The following is a 21,768-nucleotide window of genomic DNA, read 5'->3' as shown; positions in this document are numbered from 1 at the left end:
CTGAGTCTCAGAGAAGCTCAGAGAAGCTAAGAAGTACAGCAAGCAGAGGTTGTGCCTGTAATAAGCGGAGTGCAGTGCAGCTGAGGAACTAGCAGGGAACATATTGAGGAGTACGTGGAGGATCATATTGAGGAGGATAGCTCACTAAGGGGGCCGCATCCCTACAGTTTAAGTTAAGACAAATTGTGCAAGTATTTATTTGGCGCCACCATCATTGCAAGGCAAGTGACATCCACCTCCTCCTCCTCCTACCATCCCTTGGGAACCAGCCCTAGTCGGAAAGGGTTCATAACAACACGTTGACCCAAAACACCTATCTCCCAGGGCTGAAGTCAGCAACCATTATCCCGACTGGGGTCATGGACATTTCCTACAAGTCCTTGCCGTCCCCTCCCTTCACAAAGAGGCCAGTGTCCGACACTGGTTTCCTGTTAGTACCCTCGGCCAAAAAGGATGGGGGCAACACAACCTCCTTTTTTGGTGTCACGAACAGGATTGATGCCATTCCGTGCAAGGACCTAGTGGATAAGGCCGGCAGCCATTTCGCGGCCTACGGGGCTGCATCCCCGATACTACCACTGACCATGCAATTCATACCAGGCGCTGCATGGCTGGTGCAGTACACCGGCGAGCCATATACTCTTAATGGGGCATATTTATGAGGACCTCTGTGCCACGTCATGCCTGGCGTAGAAGAAACGTGGCGCAGCATCCTGCCACGATACATCAAGAGGCTTGACAATGTGGACTGGATTAGTGCGTAAAAACAAAGTCTCTCCTTGTGCAAAGCCCTCACTTGCAGGCAAAAGGGTTCAGTGTGCTACAGAACCAGGAGCTCCACGAGACGGACCACAGGAAGATGTTGCTGAGAGACCAGGGCAGCATCCACAAAGTTTCTTGCAGAATTGGAATCCAGGAAGGCAGAGTCTTGAAATTGGTTACCTATCCCTGAGCTGAGTAAGACAGGTATGTTCAGACATGGGGAAGCTTTGTTCTCACCTAGGGGCGCTTCTCCCAAGAACCCTAGATGCATGCGTTTCCCGGATGCTGAGGACAGAGTGTACAGGCCTGAAGGAGGCGAAGGAAGACAGAGGTTGACACCGCCCGGAACATTTCTGGGGAGACAGCTGAACTCTATCCTCCTGCATCGTTTCTCTGCAGCTGACACGGCAGGGGGCTGAAGTGGTCTTTGGAAGGTAGGAGCCAGACGGGGCAAACATCGGGCCCTGACTTGCACTTGTTCGAGACATTGCTCTACAGAGCTCTCCTTAAGTCCGATGTCAATCTACGTGAGATGAGACCATTTAGAGAAGATAGCAGGTCACATGCAGACAGTGTGCCTTTAACCTGTCCAGAAAGTCCCTTTTTAAAAGTTGCCACCAGAGCTGCTTCTGAAGCCAGCGTATGGAACCGAACTACGTAATCACCTACAGATGAGTCCCCTTAACACAGGATCAGCAGTGCGGTCTCAGTAGAAGGCGCCCATGAAGGTTTCTCAAAGATGGATCGTAACTCAGCGAAGAAGGAGATAATATCAGATGTCATCAGGTTTTTCCTGTTCCAGAGGAGGGTAGCCCATGCCAAGGCCTTCCCAGAGAGGAGACTTATGATGAAAGCCACTTTGGATTGTTGCGTGATGAACTGTGTATGCTTAAGTTCAATGTGAGGGAGCACTGAGTGATAAAGCCCCTGCACAACTTGGGGCTCCCATCATACTTAGATGGCATGGAGAGTCTCAGATTGGGTTCCACAGATGGTAGACAAAACAGAGTAGGAGGAGGAGCCACAGGAACTTGACGCTGCTGCTGAGTAGCCATCAACTGCTGCAACATGGCGGTGTCTTGTCCAAATTGCTAGCTTTGCGTGGCAATCTGCTGGGACTGCTGGACCACGATGGTGGTAAGATCAGCCAGGTCAGGTAGCAGAACCTTAAAGGGATCCATGTGTGGATCTTACCATCAGGAACCTGGGGTAGTGGACCCACTAGACCACGGTGAATGATGAAGTAAGCCAACACCTGACATAAATGGCATCCGTTTTTCACCAGAGCCCGCTGGAAAGTGAGTTGGACTTGCTGCGCTGTGGTACTACCAGGTCACTCCACAGGCGCAACTTTGTCCACGGTGGTGGCCAAGGTGTTGTACAAAGTCAGGTAGGTCAGGCCAGGCAGCACGGGAACAGAGTCAAAAATGGAACCAGGGGTACATCAGGGAATCGCTGAATAAGTAAGTACAGGGCATAAGTTTTCTTAATGGATATGAGGCACAAAGATCCGGCAGGGGGTGCAGGGAGAGGCCAGTTTATCAAGGATTATGGGAATGGCCAGCACCAATCAATGGTGCGTCTGCCATTTAAATCTTCAGGAGCCGGTGCACGCACGCCCTAGGAGGCAGGGACACGCACAATCACCAGAGCAGGAATGGGTACAGGTGAGTCAGACTGCCGAGAGCCTGGAGCACAGAGAGGGGCACTCCTGACAAGGACTTGGGTTAGTTGGAGGTTTGTGGAAGTGTAGGAATTTGGATTGTCTTTTACAATGACAGACAATGACTGGGAAAAGTAATTCCTCTTCTCTCACAAGATACTCTGGCCTGTAGTGCACAAGAGAAAAATTACAAACTACAGTCCCGCTGATAAAAGGTTCCCCTCATGTTCAATAGGACCCAGAGACCCCTGAGACTCGTTGGAGGTGCAAAGGGGGGCTCAAGCCCACATATCTGTTGGAGCTGTTCTGTGCTTCAGCCCTTCTGGACCATGGTTTTTGATACCTACAGGTCAGTCACCAGTAAGTCAGTTCCGGCTTCACCCCAGTTGGCACTTCTCTTGGTTCTGCCGGGCACCTCGGTCTCCTCGGTCAAGAAACCTCTGCTCCGCTAGTTTCTGCTGGCTGCACGAACTATAATACCCCCAACAAATGGAGGAGATGGTGGATGAGGATTCTGTGGACCCGGGCAAGACAATTAATACCTGGGCCTCATGGGAGGCCTATCAAAACTCAGTAGATTTCCAAAATGTATATTTATGATTGGGTATCTTGAGTGTACCATTGAACCTTGCTGAGATTTCACTAAGTATTTTGAACGGCCATGTGAGGCATGGATTTCCCTCTTACCTCTCTCCCACCTGCCTCCCCAGCATTAACGGAAAGACAAAAAGTTTATTGCATACAACATGCGTCATTGAGAAATACTGAAAACCGCTAAATCTTGTAAGGGGAAACTACATAACAAATATTATGATGTGTTTTCTCCTATTATCTTTTGTGAATGAACAACATTAGACCATTCAGAATTTCACCTCCACATACATGTATTACACATCCTCCTGTTTATCCTCCCAATTCCCCTTTTTAGAAAAAGTCACATCCCCGAATACCCCACCCACATACTTCCTCCCCCCTGTCCTGCACCCCTAGCCAGATCCCTCCCAGGTAAAATAGCTGGTAACCAATCAGAATTTTAGTTCATAATAAGTTCTGTATATGGAAATAATTAAGACAAACGCTCATTATGGGGCAAATTTACTTACCCGGTCCATTCGCGTTCCAGCGGCGGCTTCTCCGCTCTGGATTCGGGTCCGGCCGGGATTTAATAAGGTAGTTCTTCCGCCGTCCACCAGGTGGCGCTGCTGCGCTGAAAGTAAACTCATCGCGCCGGAATGCACCGAGCTGGACCAGGTGAAGGTAAGCGGTCCTTATGCGACACATTTTCGGTTTTTAAATGCGGCGGTTTTTCCGAATACGTCGGGTTTTCGTTCGGCCACGCCCCCCGATTTCCGTCGCGCGCATGCCAGCGCCGATGCGCCACAATCCGATCGCGTGCGCCAAAATCCCGGGGCAATTTAAGTACAAGCGGCGCAAAACGGAAATATTCGGGTAACACGTCGGGAAAACGCGAATCGGGCCCTTAATAAATGACCCCCTATATGTTTAGAATGTAGATACATATATATACATTTATTCGTCACCGTGTAGTAGATGAGCTTTCTAGGTGTTACATAGCAAGTGTGGTTGAGCGATGTTCTTCAGTGTAATGACTTGCTATGTTTATCCAGAGGAAGGCGAAAAACCCATGAGGACTATGTGTTGTATTGTCCTCATATTAGGGAAAAAAATTCCTTCCTGACCCCAAATATGGCGATCGGTTAACATCCCTGCATAACTGGTGCTCAATATGGATGTTATGTGGTGGAAATCGGTGAGAAAGTCATAAAACGGTCCTGGATGTTTCTGGCGGCTGTTACTCCTGTAAGAAGAGACATATACACGTCTAAGTATCATCTCTGCACATATATAATGTATATAACTATAAGGGGGGAAAGATTGAGGGCTGTATGTCTATAACTGCAATAATATCACTATGTACAGTATCTCTGGGTGTTATACTTACAGAGACCGATGGGAATGGTGGCTGGGTCTTCCCGGACTCCACATCATCCCAGTCAATAGAGATGAAGAACGGGTGGGATCTGGTGGCGGATGTTATTGGCAGTCGGTCACTTGGAGATTTGTTCAGGAGCTGGAAAATAAGACATAAAAATAAGAGCTGGAAGATAAGAAATCCCTCTATGATCCCTATGCATCTTCTACGACTACTCACCCCTTCTATGAAGCTGACGGCGTCAGGACACATCCCATGACGGGAAACAGGGACATCCTCCATCAGTGACAGGTTATATCCCTCCACTGTGCCACGGCTGTTGAATGGTTCTTCTCCTACACACATCATGAACAGGATGACGCCAAAGGAAAATGAGTCCACCTGATGGTTGTACCGCTTCCCGTCCAGCATCTGGAAGAACATCAGTCAGGAGATAAGAGAATATTCTGGGAAGGGTATTACACACACAATGCTATGAGGACTGGTCTTCAGACCACTGGCTCCATAGGGATTCCATGTTTCTTACCTCTGGTGCAATAAAACCAATCGTGCCTACTAAGTCTGTGGTTGTGTCCTCCCTAGACACATTGATGGCTGATAAGCCGTAGTCAGCGATTTTGATGTGTCCGATGGCATCTAGGAGGATGTTTTCAGGCTTCAGGTCACTGCAGAAAGAAGAAACAGAGAATTCAGGGATAATTCATAGATACAATTTATATATAAGAAAAGAAAGAATCCCGGTAGATATGTGTGTGTCTGACTTACCGATGGATGACACCGTGGTCATGAAGGTACTGCACTCCGCAGAACACCTCAGATGCTAAGAGCCTGTGGAGCAAAAATCAGAGGATGGCTCAGTGGTTACATACACAGAACATAAGATAATAACAAGGGTTGTATCCATGTCACCATTGTCCAGTATAAGAGATGTACCTTGTTGTCGGGATGTTAAATATCCCACATTTTGCCATTCGTCTACGTAGGTCTCCTTGAGGCATATAGTCCATTGCCACGATATATTCTTCCTCTGTTTCTGTGAAGCCCCTTAAAGACATGAGGAAACGGCTTCCAGCACCGATTTTCAGGACTTCCAGTTCTGCAAAGATCGAGTCCTGATTCTCACTCTTTTCCATGATCTTCAGAGCCAACAGTTCTTCAGTGGCCAGATCTGATGACAGGACAACCTGTAGAAGAAGCAAAATAGATCAGAACAAGAAATTGGAGGATGAAGAAAAGATGTTTGATACAGATTTGTGATGAGAAGATAAGATAAAGTTTTACCACTTACCGTACCAAATTGCCCCACTCCAAGAGTCCTTATGAATTCTAGGTCAAGTTGATTAGGCTTTTTGTCAATAACCTCTGCTGGTAGAGAAGTAGAGGAATCGGCATGGCCAGGATCTTCTGCTGGTACGGCTGGGATGTCTTCTGGTTCCGGGCGCTGTGTGCCGGAGCGTATCTCAGCTACAAGGTAAAACACAAACCATCAGAAGACCATAGACGTGTGTACAATCATAGAAGCTTAGATTTCACAGAGTTTACTAGATCTACCAAAAGATAAATCACAGGTTCACTGATTTATCCAAATTCTTTATTAAAGGGAAGCTCAAATTTTGGGATTATATGTGTAGATAGTACCGGGGTGTAACTAGCATTACATCTGGCCCACTGTAGCCCATAACCAGTGCTGTATGAAGAGATAAGTGAGTATGGCGCTGGTTCTGTATGTATCCCAGAAGCTACAAGTTGCTCCTCTGATTAGGGGCATATACATCTAAGGTCATGGGTATCATAACTGATGGGTAATTGTTACCTGGTTTCTCTATCATGGCTTCTTTGAGGTCATCCATGGGCTTCAGACACACTGGTTTTTCTACCACGACTTCTACGAGGTCATCCTCCGCGGGCTCCAGACATGCTGGTTTCTCTATGGAAACTTCTACGAGGTCATCCTCCGCGGGCTCCAGACATGCTGGTTTCTCTAAGGAAACTTCTACGAGGTCATCCTCCGCGGGCTCCAGACATGCTGGTTTCTCTAAGGAAACTTCTATGAGGTCATCCTCCGCGGGCTTCAGACACGCTGGTTTCTCTATGGAAACTTCTATGAGGTCGTCCTCCGCGGCCTTCAGACACGCTGGTTTGTCTACCACGAATTCTTTGAGGTCGTCCTCCGCGGGCTTCAGACATGCTGCTTTCTCTATGGAAACTTCTTTGAGCTCTTCCTCCGCAGGTTTATGACACGCTGGTTTCTGTACCACGACTTCTTTGAGGTCGTCCTCCGCTGGCTTCAGACACGATGGTTTCTGTACCACGACTTCTTTGAGGTCGTCCTCCGCGGGCTTCAGACACGCTGGTTTCTGTACCACGACTTCTTTGAGGTCGTCCTCCGCGGGCTTCAGACATGCTGGTTTCTCTATGGAAACTTCTTTGAGCTCGTCCTCCGCGGGTTTATGACACGCTGGTTTCTGTACCACGACTTCTTTGAGGTCGTCCTCCGCGGGCTTCAGACATGCCGGTCGATGTTTTTTCAGGCTGAAATGATAAGAAACAGAATAAGAATAAAAATGAAATAGGAAGAATTCTCTTCCCGTCCCCACCTCATGTGTGACTATGGAGGATAGAGGCAGATATGAACCTGAGCCTAGAATTATAACCTCCAGGGGTCACGGGATTACCGCCTCTGGATTGAGGAGATATTGTAAATCTACATTACTTATGTGTTACTAATAAAATATAAGGTAGAAAATGTAGAAAACTCACCAAAACCAAAGGATTGCAATAATCACGCCCAGCAGGGCGGCACCACCTAGTGCCACAGCGGTGTATCTGAGGACTGGGAAGGAAGGGACAAGATGGTGGTTTAGACGTTATGTGGGAGCTTCACACATAGATCTTACACATCACTATGGACCCTCTATGGTTGTCATGGTGATAGAACACATTGGGGACACATTTACCAAGGGTCCGAATTGCGCATTTTCGTCAGGTTTCCCAAATTTTACCGCTTTGCAACGAATTGCCCCGGGTGCTTGGTGCACGCGATCGGATTGTGTCACATCGGCGCCGGGTTGCATGCGACGGAAATGGGGGGCATGGCCGTCGGATTCGGAAAAATAGCGCTATTTTAAAAAAAGGGTGTTGCTTGACACGAACTTACATGCACCAGGGAAAGACTGGTGAACTCCGGCGAACCTCGGCGGACATCAGTGCAGCATCGACACCTGGTAGACATCGGGCGCACGACCTTAGTGAATCGCCGGAAGACACGAATCCTCATCAGAGAATGTGCCGCTGGATTGCGACAGGACCGGATATGTAAATGCCGCCCATTGGGGCACATTTACTATCTTGCACCTTTAACATAGGGTATGCAACACATTTGTGTCAGGCTTTGCATGTTAAATTTGGTGCACGGTCCCATCGCCCCATTTAGTGCAGAAAGTAGTGTGGCATGAAGCATAGTGCAGCCACACCGCAAAATGGTGCGACAGATGTGGCACGGACACTTCTTTAATACCTGTGCAAGAAGTTTTCACCTAAAAGAATCTGCAAAGTCTGATGGAGAATTGGCGCAAGACCCTTAGTTAATGTGCCCCATTGGGGGGATCTATGACACGTTCTAAATGTGAAACTGTCTGTGTTACCATCACTACCAATCACATTGGATCTTCCATTCATAACGATTTCTCTATTGCTACGTTGCTTTGGACAACAAAGACATTTTAAATAATTTCCGCCAATACCATGGATCCAGATGTCCACAACCAGAGTCCACTATAGATTTATAAAGAGGCGACACTCACTTATATCCTTCTCGCTGGGGGGTCCCAGGGTGGTGATCGAGGGGGTCACTGTGCAGAAGAGAATAATAGACAATGGTTAGACTCTACATGATAGAAGATGCATCTTATACCCAACATGGAGGGGACATAGAAGATGCCACTCATAGCCCCTCCCGCTTGTCCAATACTGTCAGAATATACTAGATCCCTCCCCTTCTGTGAACTAGACGTATGGGAAGCACAAATCTCTCCCCTGTACTAAATAACAGTAAAGAAGCTCTTTCCTCTTCCTAAGAGATGAAACACTACATGTGCATCAGTCGCTGACAAAGCACAAGGAGTTTCCTGCAGATGTTATATAATGTAAATATTCCTGATAATTAATCCTTTGTATAAGACCCCCCAATATTATACAGTAAACGTCCATTACCAGGTGATCTTTTGGGGAGGGCCCTCCCCTCCACACCTGTGACGGTCAGTAAGAGCAGGAGCAGCAATCTCCAAAGCTTCATCGTCGCTGTCTAACAGACAACTGAACTGCCCCTGCACGTTTCCTCCTTATATAGGGCAAGAGGGGCATTGTGATGTCATCGCCATTGTGATGTCACCGGCAGAGTTCTATGCAAATACAGTCATATGTGGGCGGGGCCTGATTACAGGCTGAGCACATAGTGAGTATAAGACAAGTGGGGTCTATTTTGCGCCTTTTTGGAATGTTATGCCTCAGTTCACCGTGTAACCATTGTGCGTTGTTCCCCCCTATTTGTCATTACATTGCGCCTCTCAACAGATGTTTGCGCCCAATATATTATACTATTGCGTCTATATTAATAATTGAGCAATAACACGCCAGTCCTGACCATGCTTAGGAAAGGCAATGGAATGATTTGCGCAACAAATTGCGCCTTTTCTAAAATTTACACCTGATAAGGCAAACAATCCCTGCATTAAAAGGGAACCTGTCACCAGGGACCTCATTTTTTACTAAAGACAGATTGTAAAAGGCCATGATACCTGCAGTGCAAAAATGTCTTTCTGCCTTTTCGAAGCATTTGCATTACAATATAATTGTGTTTTATAACTTTCTATTGCATCCTGACAACATCCTGGGGTAGTCACAGGGGCTGGACTTTGGCTTGGATGAATTTCAAAAAACAACATGTGACCTGTTTGAGCTGCAGGCTGTCTCCATGTTTGTGCTCCTGTACAGCTTGTCCCTCCCCCACTGATGTCAGGCTGACCAGGCTGTGACCTCTGAGAAGAAGCAGGAGGTGGAGCTGTACAGGAGCATAAAGGTGGGGGCCAAGCTCTGAGGAGTGAGTAACACAGACAACAGACATGTTTTTTTGAAATGCATCCAAACCAAAGTCCAGCCCCTGTGACTACCCCAGGATTCTGTCAGGGTGCAAGGCAAGTTATAACACACAATTATATTGTAATGCAAATGCTTAGAAAAGGCAGAAAGGCAGATTTGCACTGCTGGTGTGAAGGGCTTCTGCAACCTGTCTTTAGTGAAAATGAGGTCCCTGGTGACAGGTTCCCTTTAACAAAGAGCTAAAACGACAAAGACAAATTAGGTGCAAAATATAAACTCACAAAAGGCGCAAAATGAGCGCAGAGAAGGGGGAATTAAGATAAATGATGCCCAATGTTTAATAATAAAATAGGATTTAGCTCCTTAGGCTCCATGACTTACATGTATAGCATTGAACTGATGCTTTTGGGAACCATGTGGTGTTTGCTGTAACTAACAGCTGACACCACCCTGTAACACCCGTTGTTGGAGTGGGCTAGGATCATAGAAGTCAACCTGTTAATGCAGCAGTCAGCACATCCGCGCCATCGCATTCCCCCTGTGCCATTCTCAGGGGTGGCGATTGATGCTATAGCAACCTCGAGGTCCAATCTAGTGAGTGCCTGTATGATCCTGCCGCAGACAGGAACTTATAGGGCAGGGGTCAGGAACCTTTTTGGCTGAGAAAGCCATGAACGCCACATATTTTAAAATATTATTCCGTAAGAGCCATACAGTATGCTCATGCCGTCCAGTAGATAGCTAGCCCCAGCACACGCCTCCCAGTAGATAGCTAGCCCCAGCACACGCCTTCCAGTAGATAGGTAGCCCCAGCACACGCCTTCACCATAACCCTTATTTATACATAAAAGTCTCGAGTCTCACAAACCCCACACACGTGTTCACACATGACCCGTACAATAAGACTAAATTATTATTGAACACCACAAGAAACATTTTAAAAGCCCAGTAAACATTATGATTTCTACCTACCGTATAAACAGTATAAGCCGAGTAAAACCTAACTTGGCTTATACTCGAGTCTTTAAAAAGATTAACACTGCACTCACCTTTCCGACGCCACCCATAGTTCCTCATCTTGCAATGCTCCGATGCCTCTTCGGGTCCTTACGCTCCTCTTCAGGTCCATTACGCTCCTATTCTGGTCCTTCCGCTCCTCTTCAGGTCCCCACACAATGTCAGCAGATCACAAACAATGACGTCGGCAAGTGGCTTACGCCATTGTGGGCCGGCCGTGAAGACCCGAAGAGGACCCGAAGAAGACCGAACGTCCCGAAGAGGATACAAAGCAAGAAGAGTACCTAGGGCAGTGGTGGCGAACCTATGACACGGGTGCCAGAGGTGGCACTCAGAACCCTTGCTGTGGGCACCCAGGCCTTCAACCCAACACAGAGTTTGCCAGATAGGACTCAAGACTTTCTTCTGTGGTCCAATGCAGACCAGAAAGTGCCATGCCCAGTGCTATTTTAAAGCAACATCCTTGGTTCCCAAAACTACAGGAAGAGCGAGAAGGTGTGGATAGATGGATTGTCATTGGAGATCCTGCTCTGGCTCCCCTGATTCTTCCTCTTCAGGGAACCCTGGAGAAAAGCTTCAATACAATTTTCTCCATCATCTTTCTATTGTATTGGTGAAGTCAGGATACCAATTCGATTGAAACCTGTGATACAGGAGGGATCAATAAGTTTCTGCTTAAATTGTCAAGTTGGCACTTTGCGACATATATGTGTGTTTTTGTTGTAGCTTGGGCACTCTGTCTCCAAAAGGTTCGCCATCACTGACCTAGGGTGTTGGAAAGGTGAGTACAGTGTAACATTTTTTTTTTTTATTAAAAGCTTTGCATACACGGGGCAGGGGCTGGCTGGCTATATACTACAAGGGGGTGGCAGGCTATATACTACAGGGGGATAAGCTGGCTATATACTAGTGGGCTGGCAGGATATATACTACAGGGGGCTGACAGGCTATATACTACAGAGGGCTGGCAGGATATATACTACAGAGGGGCAGGCTGGCTATATACTACAGGGGGCAGGCTGGCTATATTATAGTGGGCTGGCAGGCTATATACTAGTGGGTTGGCAGGCTATATACTACAGAGGGGCACGCTGGTTATATACTAGTGGGCTGGCAGGCTATATACTACAGGGGGCTGGCAGGCTATATACTACAGAGGGCTGGCACGCTATATACTACAGAGGGGCAGGGAGGCTATATACTACAGGGGGCAGGCTGGCTATATACTAGTAGGCTGGCTATATACTAGTGGGCAGGCCGGCTATATACTACAGTGGAGCAGGCTGGCTATATACTAGTGGGCTGGCAGGCTGGCTATTTACTAGTGGGCTGGCAGGCTATATACTACAGGGGGCTGGCAGGCTATATACTACAGGCGGCAGGCTGGCTATATACTAGTGGGCTGGCAGGCTATATACTACAGAGGGCTGGCAGGCTATATACTAAAGAGGGGCTGGCTATATACTAGTGGGCTGGCAGGCTATATACTACAGAGGGGCTGGCTATAACCGTGAGTTGTTTGAGAATTTTCGCTCCTCTCTGTGTGTCCCTGGCCTGCCGCTACCATCAAAGGCCGTCCTCATATCATCTGCTCGGGACTAGTCACCTATATAGGGAGTGCCCCATGGGGACCCATCTCATCAATGCGGTCTGTCGTTCCTCTTTCTTCTGCCCTGCTGGCCCAGGTGGGTGCAGATGAGGCCTACTACAGAAACCAGTGCCACTAGCAGCCTAGCCACATAACAGCCAGCCGCTCCGGGTTTCTGTCACCTTCAATCTCTGCATGCTCATGGCCCAAGTGGGGAGGTTGCATGTCTAGAACCATGTAGCCCATCTTCGATTCCCTGACACACTACCAGCGGCCTGTATATATGCCAGTCAGAATGAGAATCCAAGTGTTGCCTCGCTTGTGCACCAAGTCCAAAATTGCAGAATTACTGAAGCTGCGTCTGGAGCTATGATCCCTATCATCCAGAGAACCATCTCTGATATAAGTGCAATAGCTTCAAGGCAAAATTCCCATTGACTGAAACCATCCCCCCAGTAACCCCAGCTGGGGGTAGTACAGCATTGCTTTGTGGGGTCAGCATTTTTCACCTAAGAAGTCCATCTGTTCGACCTAGGTGACATGTAGGCCTTCATCACTCTTGCTCCGGTCCACCTCGTAGCCTCAGTCAATTCTGGAACCATCTGCCATTGATGATGATTACAGTTTCTCTGGAAAAATCTTGTATTATTATATTATTACGCTCAATGGGGCTCATTTACTAAGGGTCCTGCGGCCGCAATTCCGTCAGGTTTTCCCGAATATTTCCAATTTGCGCCGTTTTGCGCCAAATTGCCCCGGGGTTTTGGCACACGCAATCGGATTGTGGCGCATCGGCGCCGGCTTTCACGCAACAACGGAAAAACGTGGAATTTAAAAAACGATTTGTGTCGCAAGATCAGCACTCACATGCACCGGGAAGAAGAAGGTGAACTCCAGCGGACCTCAGCGCAGCAGCAACTCCTGCTGGATATCGGGCGCACGACCTTATTGAATCCCGGCAGAACCGAATCCTCGCCGGACAATGCGCAGATCGCGACTGGACCGGGTAAGTAAATCTGCCCCTACATATTTTTGGAAACATATGTTCTGGTGTGGCTTATATCTCTGGTGTTCACATTGGGGGTCATTTACTAAGGGCCCGATTCGCGTTTTCCCGACGGGTTACCCAAATATTTCCGATTTGCGCCGATTTCCCCTGAATTGCCCCGGGATTTTGGCGCACGCGATCGGATTCTGGCGCATCGGCGCAGGCATGCACGTGACGGAACGAAAACCCGACGGATTCGGAAAAACCGCCGCATTTTTTTAAAAAAATCTGTCACGGAGCTTGCACTTACCTTCACTCAGCCCGGCTCGGTGAACTCCAGCGCGTTCCGATGTTTTTCAGCGCAGCAGCGCCACCTGGTGGACGGCGGAGGAACTACCTTAATGAATCCCGGCCGGACCCGAATCCAGCGCAGAGAACGCACGGCTGGATCGCGAATGGACCGGGTAACTAAATCTGCCCCAAAATGCGGTAGTATTTGTCACAATTGCACATTTTCACCCCTATCAAGCGTCACACGCTTTCACATCCAGTTCTTGCTCTCAGTCCTTCCTTCCTTCCACTCCCTGGTCTGGCACTTGTTCTCTCCTATCAACCGGGAACTTCAGGGGGTGCAGAGGGTGCGGTCCTAATTAAGGAGCCCATAAGATGTCACTATGAGAAGACTAGTACTATAAAGCATACATTATAGTCAGGGGTTTTGGCACAGACTTTGCACTGGGTCCATCAGCTTCAGGTTACGCCACTGCCTATCGGCGCCTGTGCTCATTTTACTAATTTATTCTGTCATTAAATGAAGTTCTAGATCCCAATCTTTCTAACTTTCGATGTAGATGTTATTGGCACTCAGCGCTGCTATGAGCTTGTCTGATCTGTTTTCCTTTCCCCGTAGGTAACGGGAACTCGCACAGTAGTTTGGCAGTTCATGGCAGGACAAGCGCGGTCTGACATGTTGGCGCGTTCCTGGCGGACGGCCTGGTGATGCGGCGGGCGTGGTGGTAGAAGAGACTGCGGAGTTACATGTCATGTGAGACATTATTATCTCATAACACACCTCGTCTAAGGCGCCCAATCAACTGAGACTAGCAAAATGATTGGGCAACATTTTAGACATAAAGATGAACCTGCCATTAGGATCCCCAGAAGAATTTTTGAACGCAGAAAAGTGCATTGGGTTTGATCCTTGGTCACACAAAACAACCAATTTATAGGTATTAGAGATGAGCGAGCACTAAAATGCTCGGGTACTCGTTATTCGAGACAAACTTTTCCTGATGCTCGAGTGCTGGTCTCCAATAACGAGCCCCATTGAAGTCAATGGGAGACCTGAGCATTTTTCAAGGGGACCAAGGCTATGCACAGGGAAGCTTGGCCAAACACCTGGGAACCTCAGAAAAGGATGGAAACACCACGGAAATGGACAGGAAACAGCAGGGGCAGCATGCATGGATGCCTCTGAGGCTGCTTAATCGCACCATTATGCCAAAATTATGGGCAACAGCATGGCCATGACAGAGTGACAGAATGAAGCTAGATAGCCTCTAAAACATGCAATAATTGACCCTGACACTATAGGGGACGGCATGCAGAGGCAGCGGCAGCAGCGGCAGGCTAGAGAGTGTCATGGCGACATACCCCAAATGGACTCAGGATTCAAACCAATGGGTGGCAGAGAGGAACCAAAGGAGGTGAGCAAGAAGTGCTGAAATGATTTCCTATGTGAACAAAAGGTTGACGGTATATTTAGTCGATAACACAGCATGGTGGCGACATAGGGACCAAGTTCCTTAACGTATCTGGTGAAACACTCGAAAAATGAGCCTGACACAGCTCGTTTGATAAGGGGACGACATGTGGAGGCAGCCATGGAGACGACTTCCATGATTAAAAGCGACAGTATGGGGCATCCATATTGCGCTGCTATGATTGCAACTTCAGGTCTCCAGCATGGCGGCGACAGATGGGCCGAGTTCCACTATGTATCTGGTGAAACACCTGAAAATTCTGCCTGACTCAGCTCGTTTGATAAGGGGATGATGTGCTGCATATCCTCTCGTGCTCCAGTGTCTGGGGTATAGAGAGTTGAAATGAGACATTGGTGGACGCTGTGGAGGATCGTGGAGGCAAAATGGACAGGAAACAGCAGGGGCAGCATGCATGGATGCCTCTGAGGCTGCCTAATCTTGGGATGGAGCTGGCATGCATGCGACGGAAATTGGGAGGCGTGGCCGAACGAAAACCCGACGGATTCGGAAAAATCTGTCGCGAAGCTTGCACTTACCTTCACTCAGCCCGGCTCGGTGAACTCCAGCGCGTTCCGATGTTTTTCAGCGCAGCAGCGCCACCTGGGGGACGGCGGAGGAACTACCTTAATGAATCCCGGCCGGACCCGAATCCAGCGCAGAGAACGCGCCGCTGGATCGCGAATGGACCGGGTAAGTAAATCTGCCCCAAAATGCGGTAGTATTTGTCACAATTGCACATTTTCACCCCTATCAAGCGTCACTCGCTTTCACATCCATTTTAAAAAAAAATCTGTCGCGAAGCTTGCACTTACCTTCACTCAGCCCGGCTCGGTGAACTCCAGCGCGTCAGCTATGGAGATGACGTGTGGAGGTAGCAATGGAGACAACGTGTGGAGCCAGCTAAAAAGACGACATGTGGAGGCTGCTATGGAGACAATTTAATTTGGATAGTGCCTGTATGTGGCAGTCCAAAAAAGTTTTCAAACCAGAGGAGCAGGTAGGTGGTCCTCCAGAAAAATTAAATAAATTGAGTGCCTGTATGTGGCAGTCCAAAAAAGTTTTCAAACCAGAGAAGAAGGTAGGTGGTCCTCCAGAAAAATTAAATACATAGAGTACTATAGCTAGAGCCAGTTGGCCCTGGCAAAAAATAGCCAGTTTCCTCTGCTTTAGTGTACAAAGAGGAGGAGAAGGAGGACAATGAGGAGGAGGAGTGCATACATTATTCAGGTTGAGCTTCCTTCACCTGGTGGAGATTGGAAATTATGAGAAATCCAGGCTTTATTCATCTTAATAAGCGTCAGCCTGTCAGCGCTGCCAGTCGACAGGCGTGTACGCTTATCGGTGATGATGCCACCAGCTGCACTGAAAACCCGCTCGGACAACACGCTAGCGGCAGGGCAGGCAAGAACCTCCAAGGCGTACAGCGCCAGTTCGTGCCACATGTCCAGCTTTGAAACCCAGTAGTTGTAGGGAGCTGTGTGATCATTTAGGACGATGGTATGGTCAGCTATGTACTCCCTCACCATCTTTCTGTAAAGATCAGCCCTACTCTGCCGAGACTGGGGACAGGTGACAGTGTCTTGCTGGGGTGACATAAAACTGGCAAAGGCCTTGTAAAGCGTACCCTTGCCAGTGCTGGACAAGCTGCCTGCTCGCCTACTCTCCCTCGCTACTTGTCCCGCAGAACTACGCCCTCTGCCGCTAGCGCTGTCAGAAGGGAAATACTGTTTCAGCTTGTGCACCAGGGCCTGCTGGTATTCATGCATTCTCACACTCCTTTCCTCTCCAGGGATGAGAGTGGAAAGATTTTGCTTGTACCGTGGGTCCAGGAGAGTGAATATCCAGTAATCTGTGCGGTAATAAATTCTTTGAACGCGAGGGTCACGGGATAGGCAGCCTAGCATGAAATCTGCCATATGCGCCAGAGTCCCAACGCGCAAGAATTCACTCCCCTCACTGGCCTGACTGCCCATTTCCTCCTCCTCCAACTCCTCTTCTTCTGCCCATACACGCTGAACAGTGAAGGACTGAACAATGGTCCCCTCTTCTGTCTCGCCAACATTCTCCTCCTCTTCCTCCTCATCCTCCTCCACCTCCTCCGATATGCGCTGAGAAACAGACCTAAGGGTGCTTTGGCTATCAACAAGGGAATCTTCTTCCCCCGTCTCTTGTGACGAGCGCAAAGCTTCCGACTTCATGCTGACCAGAGAGTTTTTCAACAGGCCAAGCAGCGGGATGGTGAGGCTGATGATGGCGGCATCGCCACTGACCATCTGTGTTGACTCCTCAAAGTTACTCAGCACCTGACAGATATCAGACATCCACGTCCACTCCTCATTGTAGACTTGAGGAAGCTGACTGACCTGACTACCAGTTCTGGTGGAAGTTGACATCTGGCAGTCTACAATCGCTCTGCGCTGCTGGTAAACTCTGGATAACATGGTTAATGTTGAATTCCACCTCGTGGGCACGTCGCACAACAGTCGTTGAGCGGGCAGTTGGAGGCGGCGCTGCGCTGCCCTGAGAGTGGCAGCATCTGTGCTGGACTTCCTGAAATGCGCACAGATGCGGCGCACCTTCGTGAGCAAATCAGACAGATTGGGGTATGTCTTGAGGAAGCGCTGAACTATCAGATTTAACACATGGGCCAGGCATGGCACATGTGTCAGTCTGCCGAGTTGCAGAGCCGCCACCAGGTTACGGCCGTTGTCACACACAACCATGCCTGGCTTCAGGTGCAGCGGTACCAGCCCCAGATCAGTCTGCGCCGTGATGCCCTGTAATAGCTCTTGGGCGGTGTGCCTTTTATCGCCTAGGCTCAGCAGTTTGAGCACCGCCTGCTGTCGCTTAGCGACGGCACTGCTGCTGTGCCTAGAGCTACCGACTGATGTCGCCATGCCCACGGATGGTAATTCGGAGGAGGAGGAGGTGGAGGAGGAGGAGGCATAGTAGGCCTTTGAGACCTGGACCGAGGTAGGCCCCGCAATCCTCGGCGTCGGCAGTATATGAGCAGCCCCAGGGTCAGACTCGGTCCCAGCCTCCACCAAGTTAACCCAATGTGCCGTCAGCAATATATAGTGGCCCTACCCGGCAGCACTCGTCCACGTGTCCATGGTCAGGTGGACCTTGTCAGAAACGGCGTTGGTCAGGGCACGGATGATGTTCTCTGACACGTGCTTGTGCAGGGCTGGGACGGCACATCGGGAAAAGAGCTGAACGCTGGTGGATGCTGTGGAGGATCGTGGAGGCGAAGATGGGGTTTTCGCACGGGAGGTGTTTGGGCAGGGGGCTGACTAGCAGATGACACAGGGGAAGGAGCAGTGGTGTGCCCGGCCGGAGGTGAATGGGCTTGGTGCCATTGAGTGGGGTGTTTAGCATTCATATGCCTGCGCAAACTGGTGGTAGTTAAGCTAGTAGTAGTGAAACCCCTGCTGATCCTGGTTTGGCACAGGCTGCACACCACAGTCCGTCGGTCATCCGGTGTTTCTTTAAAGAACCTCCAGACTTCTGAAAATCTAGCCCTCGCCATGGGAGCTTGACTACGGGAAACATTTGGCGCTGATGCACCAGCTCTGGCCCTGCCTCTCCGTCTGGCCCCACCACTGCCTCTTCCAACCTGTTCTGCTATAGGACTCGCCTCCGTCTCAGAAGCACTGTGTTCACCCGGCCTCTCAACCCAGCTTGGGTCTGTCACCTCATCATCCTCCGATCCCTCAGTCTGCTCCCCCCTCGGACTTCCTGCCCTGACAACAACTTCACCACTGTCTGACAACCGTGTCTCCTCATCGTCCGACACCTCTTTACACACTTATTCCACTACGTCAATAATGTCATCATCACTCACAGACTGCGACCGGTGGAAAACCTGGGCATCGGAAAATAGCTCAGCAGCAACCGGACAAGTGGTTTGTGACTGTGGGAAGGGTCCAGAAAACAGTTCCTCAGAGTATGCCGGTTCAAATGCCAAATTTTGCTGGGAGGGGGCAGACTGGGGGGAAGGAGGCTGAGGTGGAGGAGCTGGAGGAGTGCTGATTTCGGTGACATGGGTGGACTACGTGGAAGACTGACTGGTGGACAAATGGCTAGAAGCATTGTCCGCAATCCACGACATCACCTCTTCGCACTGTTCTGGCCTCAACAGTGCTCTACCACGAGTCCCAGTAACTTGAGACATGATGAACCTAGGGAGTGTAGCTCTGCGGCGTTCCCCTGCTCCCTCATCAGCAGGTGGTGTCTCACCCGGCCCAGGACCACGGCCTCTGCCCCTGCAGTAGTTGGACGCCCACGTCCCCGCCCTCGTCCTCTACCCCTAGCCCTCGGGTTAAACATTTTCAAAATTAAAGTGTAAACTTCAAATTTTTTTTGTGTGTTTTTTTTTTAAACAAAACAATGCTATCCTATTGCTATGGCTAGTTTCTAACCTACACTGACAGCACACAACTGGATTTTGTGCTGTTCCAGATGACTTTGAGTTATAAGAGAAATAAACGTAAAAAATAAATAAATCAGCAGACTCTGCCTAATTCAAATCAAACCCCTAATAAATTGTCCCACTTCGGTGTTTGAGGTGGATATGTGTGTCACTAAGAGCTAAACACAACGGTCGCAAGTCTCCCTGCAAATTACTCACAATATGGTACTAGCTGCACTACTAATAGCAGCAAGCCCAGCCACAAGCAAACCAAAAAAAAAAAGGAAAATATAACGCTATTGTAGGCCTAAATAAGCCGTTGGGGTTCTCCTATGGCTATTTTCTAGCCTACACTGAAAGCACACTGCTTTGCCAGATTACTGTGAGTTCTAAAAAGTAATAAACGTAAAAAAAAAATAAATCAGCAGACTCGGCGTAATTCAAATCAAACCCCTAATAAATTGTCCCACTTCGGTGTTTGAGGTGAATATGTTTGTCACTAAGAGCTAAACACAAGTCTCCCTGCAAATTCCTCACAATATGGTACTAGCTGCACTACTAATGCCAGCAAGCCCAGCCACAAGCAAACAAAAAAAAGTATAAAAAATATAACGTTATTGTAGCCCTAAGAAGGGCTGTTGGGTTCTTGTAGAATCACTCCTGCCTAACTCTATTCTAATAGAACACCCTAACGCTTTCCCTGACCAGCAGCAGCTCTCTCCCTAGCGGCATCCAGACAGAGAATGATCCGAGCAGCGCGGGCAGGGTCTAGTCTATTCCAGGGTCACCTGATCTGGCCAGCCAACCACTGCTATCCACGTGTAAGGGTACCACGTCATGCTGGGTGGAGTGCAGAGTCTCCTGGCTTGTGATTGGCTCTGTTTCTGGCCGCCAAAAATCACAAAGGCGGGAGATGCCATTTTCTCGAGCGGACGAGTATGTTCGCTCATCTCTAATAGGTATGTAATTACTTGTTACTTATGTTTTGTCCAGCAGTTACTTATATGGTTCATATACTTTTGATTTGGCTTTACCCATAGTTATAGTTGCATCCTATACAATATGTTAGATACAGGTGGACTGTGTGTTTGACCTTGTGATTCTTTATTAAGATCTTATGTATTTCCAATCTTCTGTAATATTGTAACGTTAATAAAGATTTTGCTCTTTGACAACTTTACTGTACTTTAGATTTGTTATAAACCCATCTGTTCCTTTTTGGGTTCTGTCCTTCCTATGTGTTACTCAACTTTAAAATGTCATAACCTATAAATTGGGCTTCTGTTGTTACATTGTTACATTTGTTTCCCCATACGATATTGTCCAAACAGTTGATTGATCCATTATGAGTGAGAGACAGAGGGACAGACAGGGAGAGTGAGAGACAGAGAGGCAGGGAGAGTGAGAGACAGGTAGATAGAGTGAATGAGAGACAGGTAGAGAGAGTAAGGGAGAGTGAGTTAGAGAAAGGTAGAGAGAGTGAATAAGAGACAGACAAGGAGAGTGACTGAGAGACAGGCAGGGAGAGTGACTGAGAGACAGGCAGGGAGAGTGACTGGGAGACAGGCAGGAAGAGTGACTGAGAGACAGGCAGGGAGAGTGACTGGGAGACAGGCAGACAGAGTAAGGGAGAGACAGTCAGGGAGATTGAGTAAGAGGCAGGTAGAGAGAGTGAATAAAAGACAGGTAGAGAGAGTGAATAAGAGACAGGTAGAGAGAGTGAGAGACAGACAGGGAGAGTGAAAGACTGGCAGGGAGAGTGAGTGAGAGATAGGTAGAGAGAGTAATTGAGAGACAGGAAGGGAGAGTGAGTAAGAGACAGACAGGGAGAGTGAATAAGAGATACGTAGAGAGAGTGAGTGAGAGATAGGTAGAGAGAGTGAGTGATAGACAGACAGGGAGAGTGATTGAGAGACAGGCAGGGAGTGATTGAAAGGCAGGCAGGGAGAGTGAGTGACTGAGAGACAGGTATAGAAAGTGAGAGACAGGCAGGGAGTCTAAGTGACAGGTAGAGAGAGTGATTGAGAGCCAGACAGGGAGAGTGAGTGAGAGACAGGCAGGGAGAGTGAGTGAGAGACAAGCAGGGAGAAATAGATGCACAGATAGATATAAAATATTTTTTGTTAACCAATTCTATTTTGTTGTAGCTAATAGCAGTTATGTACTATCCTAGTACAAAGCTTCACCCTCTACCTCCAATGCCCCTCTAAAAAAAATGATGTCTTCTCCCGCAAAAAGACATAGCTCCATATACAAAGTATAAAAAATCATTGGCATTAGAATATGGTATTACATTTTTTAAAATTTATGTCATTTATACCAATTTTGGACACTTTTAGAACTAATTCTTAGCAGGAATTATTTTAGGTTTGGTAAAGAGTGTTAAAGAGTTTCTTGCAAATGCAGGGGTCCTTCATGGGGGCTTCTGTGGCTTCACCAATATCTATATGTCTTACTTTGAAAATTAGGTTTTGGAAAACTGTGTGGCTAAGGCTAGAATTGTTCACTGGATGTGAATGACGTGT

The sequence above is a fragment of the Engystomops pustulosus genome, chromosome 9 (assembly GCF_040894005.1).
Source record: "Engystomops pustulosus chromosome 9, aEngPut4.maternal, whole genome shotgun sequence".
Classification (NCBI taxonomy): domain Eukaryota; kingdom Metazoa; phylum Chordata; class Amphibia; order Anura; family Leptodactylidae; genus Engystomops; species Engystomops pustulosus.
This window is presented reverse-complemented; position numbering follows the sequence as displayed.